Raw genomic sequence first — 13,387 nt, forward strand, 5'->3', positions numbered from 1 at the left:
TATAAGCGTAGAGTGCACCTAAACATCGGCTGAAGTGGTCGCAGCATTTCCTTTTTACGTAAATAAAATTCCGCGAACTTGTTTGCTTATCGCAAAGTCGTCCGATTATGCCTAAATAACCGCTTTGACGAAATTCCGAGCATTCATACCTCCATTGTTATCAGTAGTCGGTTAGCAGCAGCGTACTAGATGCTTTAACCTCTGTTAGAACTTCATCCCATGTGCATCGTTCGCTCATCATAGTGCACTGCAAGTTCGGCTGACGTGGTCATAGCATTTTTTCATATACCTACAATCATTCATGTACCTAACTTGGTTGTTAACGACGAAGACACCTCTTCTTCGATACCTCATCTTTCGTGGGTTAAAACCCAAGTAATATTTTCAATAGCTACGAGGTTATCAGTGCTGGCTTATACCTAGGATCATTCTTGTACCTAACTTGACTGTTTACGACGAAGACGCCCATCTTTCGTGGGGTAAAATCCAAGTAATGTTTTTAATCGCTACTATGTTATCAGTGTGGGCTGCTGTCCGGTTTCAAAACGACTATAAAATAACCAGTGGGAAGTGACATTACATCACTTAACGTCCAACACTTAAGCAACAAACATATACAAAAGACTACAGAGCCGCAGAACTTTATCGAGTCACAATGGCGTTACAGAAAAAAAAAAAATCAAAAGGTTTTACAGTAGATGACTTTACGAAACGTGGGTTACGTCGACCGTGTGGAGCCCCCTTCAACGTGAGCCGATACTTGACGTTTGATCGTGAATATCGAGCTTTTGTATATGTTTGTTGCTTAAGTGTTGGACGTTAAGTGATGAAATGTCACTTCCCACTGGTTATTTTATAGTCGTTTTGAAACCGGACAGCAGCCCACACTGATAACATTGTAGCGATTAAAAACATTACTTGCATCCAGTACAGCAATTAAACGTTGTTAACGATGTACCAAATTGGTAGCGTACATTTTATCGTACGTATGATACGATCTAAAGTGATTTCCAGGCCTCCGGTAGGGAGCGTAGGATGAATCGGCGCATAGCACGGCACACTAGTATCACTTACAGTTAAATCGCAAGGCGTGATGATTAGAGTTATGTGCACATGGGATGCAAAGCTCCGTTATCACAAACTATGCTTAGGAACGTGCTTATCATGTCTTGAGCAATGCTTGAGTATGCATTCGCTTCTGTCGAGTACGTGCACCTGCGACGTTTAGGTACGGAGCAGACCATACAGGAATATGCCACGTCTAAATGAGATATTTCTTAACTTGAACTACTACAATATATTATTATCATTATTAAGCTAACTACCTAAATATCTAGGATCATGGAGGAAACCGGTATATCGTGACATTTGCAAGGAGGTACACGTAAGCTTGGCATTCGTTGCTAAGCTAACATGCACTTTGAAATAAAATGAATATGTATGAGGAACAAGTTTTTTTTTTATTTTTAGGAAGAAATACCTTTACACATTATCACATATACGATTAGGATGCATTACTTTGGTCGGTTATATGTTCCGCGCCACGATGCTTGCTCGCGCAGAGCTGCTGCATACTGCCTCATGCGCTCCTCAACTCGCCGTTGTTCTCCCTGACGCCTCCTCTCTTCCTCTCGTGCGCGCTCTTGCTCCTTCCGACGTTTTTCCTAGGCGTACCGATGAGCCGCTTCTCCAGAGTTTCCACTGTTGTTTCCCCACATGATGATTTTGTCAAGGGTGTATGTGCTTGGTTGCTTGTATAGCTCCTTGTGATTATGTCGATGGTATATGTGCTATTGATTAAGTGTACAGGTCCTTTCCTCAATTTATACAATTTCGACAAGTATCTAAAATGAACCATTTGGTGAATAATAATGCTGAATAACGAATTTAGGTAGAACAAAGTATTGTGCGGTAAAAATAGGACTATATCGATGATGTCAACGTGTAAAACCCAATTGATTTCAACTGAAAAGGAAAAATGGTGCGGATAATGCATACAGTTTTATATTTTATTTCGAGAGTGATATCATCACTGTGTTAACTTTCCTGTTAGCATGCGCAATCATGCTTGGTATGAAAAAACAAAGGTAATCTTCAGCAGGTGCTCGTTACGGTACAAATGCAACCAAAGATTGTTAAAACTCTAACTGCAAACAGCCTGGAATGCTGAGCATGCATGGAATCTTGCTACGTGACCTGCACTCTTACTTGACTATGTTATGTTCTGTGGAGGTTCGGTTCTGCCGAGCTATTCCGCTACAGCGTTGCAGCGTGCACTCATGTCCGCAAAGAAGTTTACCAAGCGGACCAAGCAAAAGCGTTGAGAGAGTTAGGTTTATATTGAATCATCCATCCACACCATAGTTAGGTAATGAACACTTAATTATATCTACAAGTGAACATGTGGTTTACCGTAGGTATGACCTTTGAATATATATACTGTATAGAAGTCGCGAGTGGATAGGATTTACTCTACGTTTTTCAAAAGCGTATGATGAGCAGCTTGGGAACTTCACCGCTGCAGTGCGCTGCCGTAACGCCCTGTATCGTCTTAGTTGTTATTTACACGTTAGAGCGCAGCGCTGTCGCCCGCTGTCATTCCCCGCACCCCTCATCAATCATTCACTGCAGCTCAAGGTCGTTCAACGGGAGGGGGAAAGGGTGTTTGAAGAGTTCGACACTTGTCCGCTAGGGACCACCACAAGTCGATGCCCTAGAGATGGTGGCGATTGCGGCGGTGAATTAACCAACTACCTCAAAACCGTATTATAAATTTTAACCTGGGCTGGCGACTTCTATACAGTATATATATTCAAAGCTATGACGTCAAATCTTATCGAACAATGTTGTATTGTTTTATTTTCCCGAACTATAAATAATTTAAGAAAATCCCCATCGACCGGATAAGATCGATTAATTAACCCCGATAACATATTTAACTGAACCACAGGAAATGGAATCAATACCATTTAAGTTCAGCGATAACAGCGTTATCGCCGTCGCGGGTGGTCGCTCTAACGTTACAACAATTTGCTGATATCGATGTTACTACCTACAACCAAAATGCTTACAGGTGTTTACAGGTTAGCAGTAAAGAGTTTCTGCTCTCGCATTCTCAGAGACCTAAGGTTAGGAGCTTGAATCTAGGACTCATTTTCACATAGCAAAACCTAGAATTCCTTCAATAATCATACTTTTACCGAGTCCACTATGCATCAGAGCCGTTCCTCCGCTGCATACATTAGTATCATCCTCCTCTTCTCCTGGTCCACCATTTTTAAGCTTTGCCCCGTACGCTCTTGTGTCCCCGACTGTACGTTTCTTCAATGAGAGTTTTTAAAATCATAAAAATTAAGAATGAAGTCTAGGTTTGTGCACATGTGCCCAACTGAAAGTACAACAAACACACTAGAAATAATGGAACATTAATATTACTTTTCACTGCCGTCATCAAACTTAGAATTGAAAGCAATGTTCTTTTAATTTTGAAGGTTAGGTATGCCGAGTTTGAAATTCCAAGAACAAAAGTCCTGAAGGAATGAGAAATAAACAAATTTTGAGGTTAATAATTGAGAATTAATATCATAAAGATAAAAAATTGTAAAACTTTAAATAAAATAAAATTAAAGACAAATTATTTTCTATTAAGAATTTTTTTCCATCGCTTCGTCTCTGGACCAAGATAGTGTGTGGTTTGTTGACCACAGCACAGTTGCAATCGTGCGTAGCCAGTGTGTCAATTTGGATGTGTTGGTAGCCAGTGGCACGAATTTATTGGAAATTCAGAGATAACAGAAATGAAAGGGGATATGACTGGTGATATTTTAAACCACAAATAAAATTGAAAACGTAGCTTGAAAAATCAGCAAAAAAAAAGTTCGTTATTGTTTTGAAATTTTGTGTTTTGTTTCTGTAGGAGGGCAAACGCACTGATGTGTTCGAGTGACAAAAATAACAACAAACCTAATTTCAACGGTTTCGCATCATGTTGGCCTGAATGAATTTTCAAACCCTTAATTAAAAACTAATACCATTAGATTTTCCTACAAAATTTTATCAATCAATGCAGTAAATGAGGGCTGGTCTCGGTAATATATTTACTTAAATATTTAAAAAAAAAACAATGTTTAGTTTTTACGGTAATCTCTTGATATAATTTAAAAAAAAAGTGTGAACAAGCTAGCTTTGAAACTAACAATTAAATTTTTTTACTAACCCATGCCTGTATTTGTGATGACAAATTGTTTTCTCTATTAACACCACATAACATAAAGAGTATTTTATGCACAGAATTATTATTATTTCGTACAATTTTATCAGACGAAGATGTTGCAGAAAGGCTTTTAATTAAAAAAAAATTGAATTAGAATAAATAGGTATCACAACTCATCTAACCAAGATAACAATTAATATTGTGTTTTTATTAATTTTCCTTTCTGCGTACATTTGTTGTTCAACACATCAATTTGTACATGGAAAGTGAATACAATACTACGACAAAGTTAATCACTATTATTTCGGTACAAAATAAATAAAATAGATGAAGAAAAATTTATTTTAACTATTTCAGTAAAATACTACAATCTTTAAATATTAAAAACCTTATTTATAAGTAAATATGGTCCCAGGTTGGATGGAATACACACATTAATATAAGGCTGAAAGCAAATACAATTCTTAGTTATTACAACGAGCAAATTAAGTGAAATTTATTATCTTTCTTTGAATTTATACAAAAATGTTAATGCAACCGGCATAAAACTACAAAAGTAGCTTACTTCTGCATGTTTTCCGATAAGTTTTCAATAGTGTTATTATTTAAGGACACGCGTCCCAATTTTTCTGCAGATAATATCAAATATTGAAATAATCATTCAGTAAATGTCAAAACTTACAAAACCTGAATACTTAAGTCAGCTGTTCAGGATGTGAGTCAAATGATTGTTTGATTTATACTTTGCTGGACAGATGGCCTAGTTTTTAGCTACAATACTTGCGCATTACCTACCTCTTCGTTAATATCGAACGATATATATATTTTTTCTTTTAAAATCACAAACAAAACAGCCGATCTCACGAACCTGAAAACATTTTGTAATTTCCTGTGGCTGCGAAATATATTTATACATGTGTATATGTATATATATGTCGCTCGTTCCCCTCCCTTAGCCGGAGCAAATTGCTGGAATTGTTGTAGTCCTAAAGCGATCCCTCCCACGCGCAATTCGTGTTCCGAATACTCTCGCAAAAAAAAAAAAAAAGTAATGGAAGCGTGATGCGACACGCCAATGGTCCACCTCCCCCCCTTCTCCCCCTTCCTAAAAAAAACCTCATCCCCACTGTCTCAGTCACTCGTCACACCAAACCCCCCCCCCTCCTACACGGCACACGGTCACAACATCGCCACCCCTCGCTGGACCATGTCGGCGTACATGCCGCATGGCAGAAAACACGACGGACAAACAAACTGTTCCGCCAGATAAATTAAAACCGCGCTAATTTATCAGAGCGAACAAGTAATGCACGGGCCATTAATAGTAAAACACACACACACACACCTCCCCCACTTTCTCTTCCCCCCCCCCCCCCACGTGGCACGCGACTGTCGGTCATGGAGAAGGGGGCGAAATGTAAAAAAAAAAGAAATAATAATAATAATAATGAACGCAACAATTCTGGCGCCGCGTCCGTCACAGAATTTGCCGGACGCGCAAACTGCAAACATTTTCCCACCCGAATCTGCATGCATAATGTCGTTTGGCCGTGCGTGAAAGATACGCCACATACATGTTGTGTGTGTGTGTGTTTGTGTTAGTGGTGGTAGGGGTTTCGTTGGGAGGGGGGAAAGGGGGTTGGTGAGAATGTGTAAAACTGTTTACAGCCGACCATGGCCAGTGTTGCGACAATGCAACTGCTGCGGCGCTCCAGGTCGTGTTTGTGCAGTTGTTGTGTGCTCTGGCCCGCGGGCGGCAGCGGGTTGATAAAGGGGGGGGGGGGGGGGGTTTGTGGAAAAAAAAGGGCTAGGGGAGGAGAAAAAGGGGGTGAAAATTCTGTTTGGAACGGGGGCTCCGCGCAATCTGGATGGCACTGCAATACGCGGGTTGACATTTCGAAAATTTTCCCAGGGACGGCAAATATTTGGAGTGCAAATACCGCTAATGTGAGTGGACTGGATCCAACGCTGGAAAAAAAAAAAAAAATCTGCGATGGTTTGTTGCAGCCTCAACGAATGTGACTAGAAAATTTACTGGAGAAATTTTTGAAGAATATTTTTTTTTTTATCGGCTAGTCAGATGTGAATCAGTGCACAAGAACGTTCTATGTTTATTTTTTTTTTCAAACAAAGAGATTATTTTAACTACAAATATAGCTTACTTTCAGGATTTTGATGAACCACGTCAGGAGAAGACAGAGCTTCAAATTTTTTGAGCAATAATCGGTTTTTTTTTTTGGGGGGGGGGGGGGGGAGCAGTTGATGACGGGAAAGTTTTGTATAGTAAGTATTGAACACTTCGCAGTTAAATGGGTTGACAGAAATGATGAAAATAATTAACCCCTTAGGCTATTAAATAGCTTTTCATCTTGAATGCCATTATTTTATATCTCCAGTTATTTTTATCGCCCCCATAGCCACTCCCAAAGGATCGCCAATGAACCACATAAAGTAAAATATGAATTATATATACTTGTATTAAAAATATTGCATGTTGTGCTAACTCAACAAAAGTGTTTTGAATATTATCGTTTTGCATAACTATACGAATGATAAAACAATGAATGTAGAGTGACTGGAAACGCATTTTCCTCAATAACAACATGCCCGTACGTCAAACAAATGTCAAAAATGTCAAACTATGTCAAAATTAATACATCGTAAAATTTTCTGGTTATGATAAGTATTATAAATGTTTTCTTTTTTAAACAAACTAGATCATATTATTGTCAGATTTTAATTATGATTATTTTTAAATAATTCAATTTACAATTTTTTTATAATAATAAAAAATTAGTTTATTCCATATTAAGTTCGTTATTTGAATGTCACTTCTTTGAAACTGTTTACTTATTTGTTTAAGTGATATCAATAATTAAATCCACTGCAGTTAGAGTTAAAAATGTTTTTTATTGTATGTAAGCGAAAATAATTATATCCTGAAAAATAAGAACATAATGTTGAGCCTAAATATATTTAGAATATAAGAAAGATAACACGACAATACATGGTATACAATTTTGAAATTATTTCAAGCATAAATATTGCGTCATTTCTTATTCTGATATTCATATTATAAAAAATATAGTACATGATTATTATGGCTTTGAAATAGAGCGATAAATTCTGTAATCTGTTCTCAACATGTGGCTACATATCAGGCAGCGTTAAGGTAAGACACGGTTAATTAAACTTGCGGTTAGACAGAAAATAGCGTTTATTTTGTACCGATGAGATTGTTACAGGTAACATTTCTGCCGCTAGATGCGCTAATAATTCGTTTTTGTGAATGTATTTAAATGGAATATTCCAGTATGAACTTGTAAAAAAATTTCACAATTGAATCAAAAGTATCGTCATAACATCTTTCTTTACTGCTAAAAATCGTAATTCCTTAGCTATTTTCAATAAAAAAAAATACTGAAAAAGATGATAAAAAAACGTTTTAAATCGTTTCGTTTTCAAACAGTACCTGCAGTATCTATTAATAAATCACTAAATACCAATAATCTCTATCTAGAGCAGTGGTTCGCAACCTTTTTCAGCTGGCGACCCACCCTTCCTTGTCGGAATACCCCCACGGTCCATCGGTCCATGGTGGAGTAAAAAACCTTATTTGTATTGTATCCCTTCCTTATGTATGCATAAATTACCGTCAAATATTGCATATATATATATATATATATATATGTGTGTGCTTTTTTTTTAAAATACAGATTGATTATTGATTAACAATTTTTTTTTCTTTTCTGATTTGAAAATGGTTGACAAAATATAAACACTTTGTAGCAAAACAGTTATTTATTTAACAATAGATATATGTTTGCACACAATTAGATTTGTTTCGATTTTTCTTATCTTTCTCTGATGGTTTATTCGATGGTTTCTGAAGGTTTTAGGATCGAGTCGCGACCCACCTGTAACCCTTCCGCAGTCCCACTAGTGGGTCGTGATCCACCCCCACCGGTTGGGAACCGCTGATCTGGAGGATTGGTCTGACATTGCCGGCGTGATCTCGCAACCAGCCTCCTCACTTCAAACGCCGCAGGCACGCCATGTGCGCTCTGTCCCCGCGCTCCGGTTAAACGAATAAAGTCCCGCCACAGGACCGGCTGGTCATCAATCAAACCCTCCCCTCCCCCTCCCCCCTCCCAAAACAAAACAAAAATTAAAAAATCCCCCACGTGACAGCGCGATGTCACGGCCGCTGCACTCGTTACCGTTGCCGAGATACAGCTCGCCTTTGCCACGGGCACGATCGGGGATGCTAGGGGGAAAAAGGAAGGGGATGGGGTGCTTGTAATTCTGTTTGGGGGGGGGGGGGTTGTATGAAAAAGGGAGTTGCCGTGTCGAAGTGGCAACACTGAACGTCACACCTGCTGCCCGTGTTCCACCGTTCGACTCCGTTCGAAAATGAAACATGAATTCACAAACGACAGTAAATAGTTGTGTTGAGTAATTCTCGGAATTCCTATCAAAAATATATATTTTCCGTTTTCATTAAATTCAAGTGATTTGATCTAATATAGTATTTTATATGAAATGGTCACAAGTGTAAGTATTTTATATTATTATTAAAAAAAATTGTTTAATTTGCGAATGTTTGCATTATAACAGAAAATAACTGAGCTCAATTGCGGATACGCAATTTGGATTTAATTGATAATAGTACTAGTACTTCCGATTGGAAGAGTGCTATAGACGACATCTTTTGCGATGCTAACCGCACGGCCACGAGGCTATATTGGAAATAATAGTTTCCGATATTATATTTATGAAAATTTTGTTTTGTGTTGTGGAAGTTTTAAAAACCTATGTAGTCCGCCATGTTTATTTCTTATAGTGGTAGGCGGGAAATTAAAAATATGTTGTTGGCTGCTAGTCGGCCGCTATGTTTATACTAACTTCGAGATCGTCGAGAATGTTTTACGCTTTTTCGCAATTACACATTTAACGACGCAGTTTGTTCGTCATGAAATTAAACGTAGAATTTAATAAAAACACCCTTGCAGTTAATAAAATAAGTATTAGTAAGTTTAACAAAGAATTTCGGCTTTAATCTCCAACCCAGACGCTCGTGGTGCGCTGGGGCCGAGATTGAAATTCGTCGAGAATATTTTACATTTTTATGTCTTCCAGTGCTCAAAATGATATGCAATTGTGGCTCCGGGCACGAAATGTTATTTATTATTCATTAATAATAACGCCCCTCGCGATAAACAAAGGAAAATATGTATTAACGAGTGCCTGGTTTCCGCGGAAGACAATGAGCGTAACGGGACACATCGTAGTGGCAAAATGTGCATAACTGGGCACTTTTCGTGCGTACAGCCGGCGTTCATCGATTTATTAGACGTTGTACCTCAAAAATTCTTCACCTTTGAATTCTTATGCGTTATAGGCTAGACAACTATTCCAATAAAAGTAATTATGTCACCAAAATTGTTTTTGCTGGTAAAAAATATTTTTACTGCCGTGAATTTTAAAAAAAAATGTTATAGAGGTTGCAATTTTGTTAATTAATTTACAAATATTGCGTTAATTTAAGTACTGTCTGGTTAACTAAAGATTATGACTATATTGTAGAATTTTTTCTGGGTGTTTTTGTAAACTCATAGGTTAAGCCTTAGTTTCACCGTGTGGGCTCACTAGCCACGTAGCAAAAATTCTCAGGTGTGGTAACGTTTACAGTGGCTATCTTAGTGCTGATAGTGTCAAATATACACTGCGAGTTTTACTTACTCGATTCACGCGAATGTTTCGGTTAAGTAAAGTTACAGTGCATTAAATTTTCATTTTTTGTTGTGTAAATATATTAACTCTCGGTATAAGCCATTTGGTAAGAGTAATTAGGCGGAAATGGAACATAAGTCTATGAACGGAAATGTGTCACAAGGAATGCGGACCCACGTGTAGTAAACTAAACACTTATATAGAAACTTTCGTAAACATTGGGGTACATACCAAACATATTTGTGTCTCAATTAAACTTTGATAGTTCAAATACGTTTGGAATGTATTTTATAAACTAAAATAGTCATAGTAGAAAGTAATCACAACGATTATAATACATATTCTCCTTGCAATATCTCAAACATGCTCGGTAGAACAGCTGTATAGCGTGCGCTTTGTAACCTTAAGGTGCGAGTTTCAAAAATCGTTTAAGAAGTCTACTTTTTACTTTTTAATATCATTAAAACATAAGAATAATGTTGAATCAGTTAAATAATGTTAAGTTTGTCTATATAAATTATTTAAAGACTGATTTTAGTCGTGTGAGCGAAAACAATATACAAACATATACTTAGAGTTTTAATATGTGTTTTAGAAGTATAATTTATAACTTGTGCGAAAATTTTATAGTATTAACTGTTAAGTTAATTTTAACAAAATGGGCATTATTTTAATACATTTCATTCTCGAATATCAGGTCCCAAACCGGGGTTTTATCGCAACCGTATCTAATAGTTGAAAATTTCCTCTTTTACGTGCTGCTATTTGCTATCTGCGTTTAATGGTGGCAAGCAACGTTTACGATTCAGGCAGCGAATTCTAGCGGCGGGTGCAGAAGGCATGTGTGTGATTCGCGTATCGAAATTTTGGAGTGTTCCTGAAAAGCGAATATTTTATAGATTATTATGTTTATCAAACTATGCATTTTTAAAAGAATTTTACTCAAAGTTTTGTGTCCGAGTTTGGTTTTAAATGTATATTTGCAACATGAACAACATGAGAACTCATGAGTTTGTTCTTTACCGAGGTTAGATGTTTATACATCACTGGCAAGTACTGAAAGACGAGCTCACGTTTTAAAAAAAAAATATATTTTTTTTATCGAAAGTAAATTTGAAATGGTAAAACCAGTGTTGCCAGTTTGAAATATCATACACTAAAAAAAAAAGGTTTTTCTCAAAACATATCATATTATATAATTGTACTTGCTATAAAAGAGTTTATTTTTAATTTGTTATCAACAGAGTCAGTGACGCCAAAATGAGAGACGTATTGGGAGGGCATGAATAAAAGGTAAAAAGTATGTGTATTAACTCATGCGAACACAGGTACAATTCACGACAGAAAACACGTCAAAGCAATTACATGTTGACACTAGTTCAAAGATGCAAAGTTGTAAAACTGTTATATTATTTGTTGTTAATATTTACCTACATATTACCTTTGTGGGGAATTTTACAGTTTGCAGGATATTTTTGAAGTATGGTTGTGTGGACAGGTAACTTCCCTCCCACCCAGGTGGTCTAAGTTCACTTCTCGGCGTGGTCGATTAAGAATTTTTTTTTTAATTTTTTTAAATGGTAAACATTCTGGACTTTTTTCTCTCGGTATTCCCGTTTACTCTATCCGCCATCGCTGCATTCCTATGTCATCACATCTCATCGCCTCTCATCGGCTCTAATGCGATCTCCTTGTCGACGAGACATTACGAACATTTACACATTCATTCTTTCATTCAAAACGGAAAACACTTCATATAACTTGATGTGAAGCCAGTCTGTGAATCACGAAAAGTCCCAATAGCATCTCTTACTCGGCCTGTGTCCATTACCCAGGGATTCACGCTTTATGTAGCGCCTATTGTAAGTGAAAGCGTGCAGGAAATCATCTTACGTAAGTATGAAACGAAAAAGATCTCTAGTTACGCAAATTTATTGAGAAAAAAAAAAGTCACTTATTTTTGTGGCAAATGAAGCAGCTGGGTCTATTTTTCGGCTATTTGTACACCGAAGGAGATTGTTGAAAATAACAACAACAAAAAAGTAAAACGTATGCACAAAAAACCAATACGAAGAAGGCAGATAATTATAAATTACCTTATATAGAACACACGAAATAACATGGGTTTCAAAATATCTGATATTGATTCTTTCTAGTTGGAAACATTTGTTTTTGGTTCTTCTGTTCATCACAGAACAGTATTGACAATCAAGCGAATCGCAGTGTAAATATGGAGAAAATTTACCTTGTAAACAGGGAAACAGGCGACAATATAAAAATATACAGAAAAATAACCACTCGAAAAATTACAATTTCTCGTTGGTAAATAAACAAACAAAAGATATTTAGTTAGTTAATTTGCCCTTTAAAAAAAAAGATTTATTCAAGGTATGTTCAGTATGAAATTTTGCAAGTGTAAACTTAATTTTAATCACTACAATTCGTTTAAGCGATCTCAATGTATATTTAAAATTATTTTACAATTTTTGAGCAAACTGTACTGCAAGAATAGTCTAGTTCAGATTTTATATTTATTTGTTTTTTTAATTATAGTTGTGTCACCTAATATTTTATTTGTGTTAATTACATGCTCTTTGGTTTAAGTAATGCGTATCTATGAAATACAAACAATATGGTATAATATGAACATTAAAATCCAACAATATGAGAGACCCCTCTAGAGACAATTGAGTTTTACAACGGTAAAGTAATATTTTGATGGATGTTTTAATTATGTAACATTTTATGGTCAGTAATTGTTATTTTTAATTTAATGTTAATATTATGTTTTGGTGTTATTGTTGAGTACCTGATTCAAAAGTTAAATGTAAATTAAGTGTAACTGTCACTAGATTCCGGCCAATGAGGAGCCGCCTTGCCAACAAAGGCATAAGTTTGAAATAATTTTAAAAAAAGAGTTTTTTTATGATGGCTTCGATGGGACTTGCATGTAGTATATCAAAGAGATAAATATCAACAAGAATGTAAGCTGGAAATAGTCATCCGCACAAATGGACGATAAGGATTGATTGAATTAAAGTGTATAATTATTGGTAGGGCTTTATCAAAACGATAAAGTAATTAGGAGTACATATTTTTATGTGAGTAACATATGCCTTATTTTCCACCATTCATATTTGGTATGGAATAATTGTAAAATACACTTCCTAACATTAAATTGGATCTATTGTTGTGATTTGAGACTTTTAAAAGACTGTAAAGTATTTTTGAACACACAAAATCTATAAAAAAAAATATTATTTTTGTTAAATACCCATTAACATACGACTTGGTGATCTAGAGGTCCAGGGAGACGTTTCTCTGTGTATCTACCGACCAATCAATAAGAAAACTGAGAACTAGCCGAGGTAAAAATACAAAACTGTGTAAAAATAATAAATCCTAGACTTTGAGAGACATTTGTTAATTTGGAGTAAATGT

At 36.2% G+C, this 13,387-nt stretch overlaps 1 protein-coding gene across 1 annotated transcript in view; it reads right to left on the reverse strand.

Annotated features, from left to right (window-relative positions):
- Window positions 1-13,387, reverse strand: part of LOC134542320 (lachesin) — a 588,254-nt gene that overhangs the window by 248,115 nt on the left and 326,752 nt on the right. The window lies entirely within an intron of this gene.

Source organism: Bacillus rossius (assembly GCF_032445375.1).
Source record: "Bacillus rossius redtenbacheri isolate Brsri chromosome 4 unlocalized genomic scaffold, Brsri_v3 Brsri_v3_scf4_2, whole genome shotgun sequence".
In the NCBI taxonomy this organism is placed as follows: domain Eukaryota; kingdom Metazoa; phylum Arthropoda; class Insecta; order Phasmatodea; family Bacillidae; genus Bacillus; species Bacillus rossius.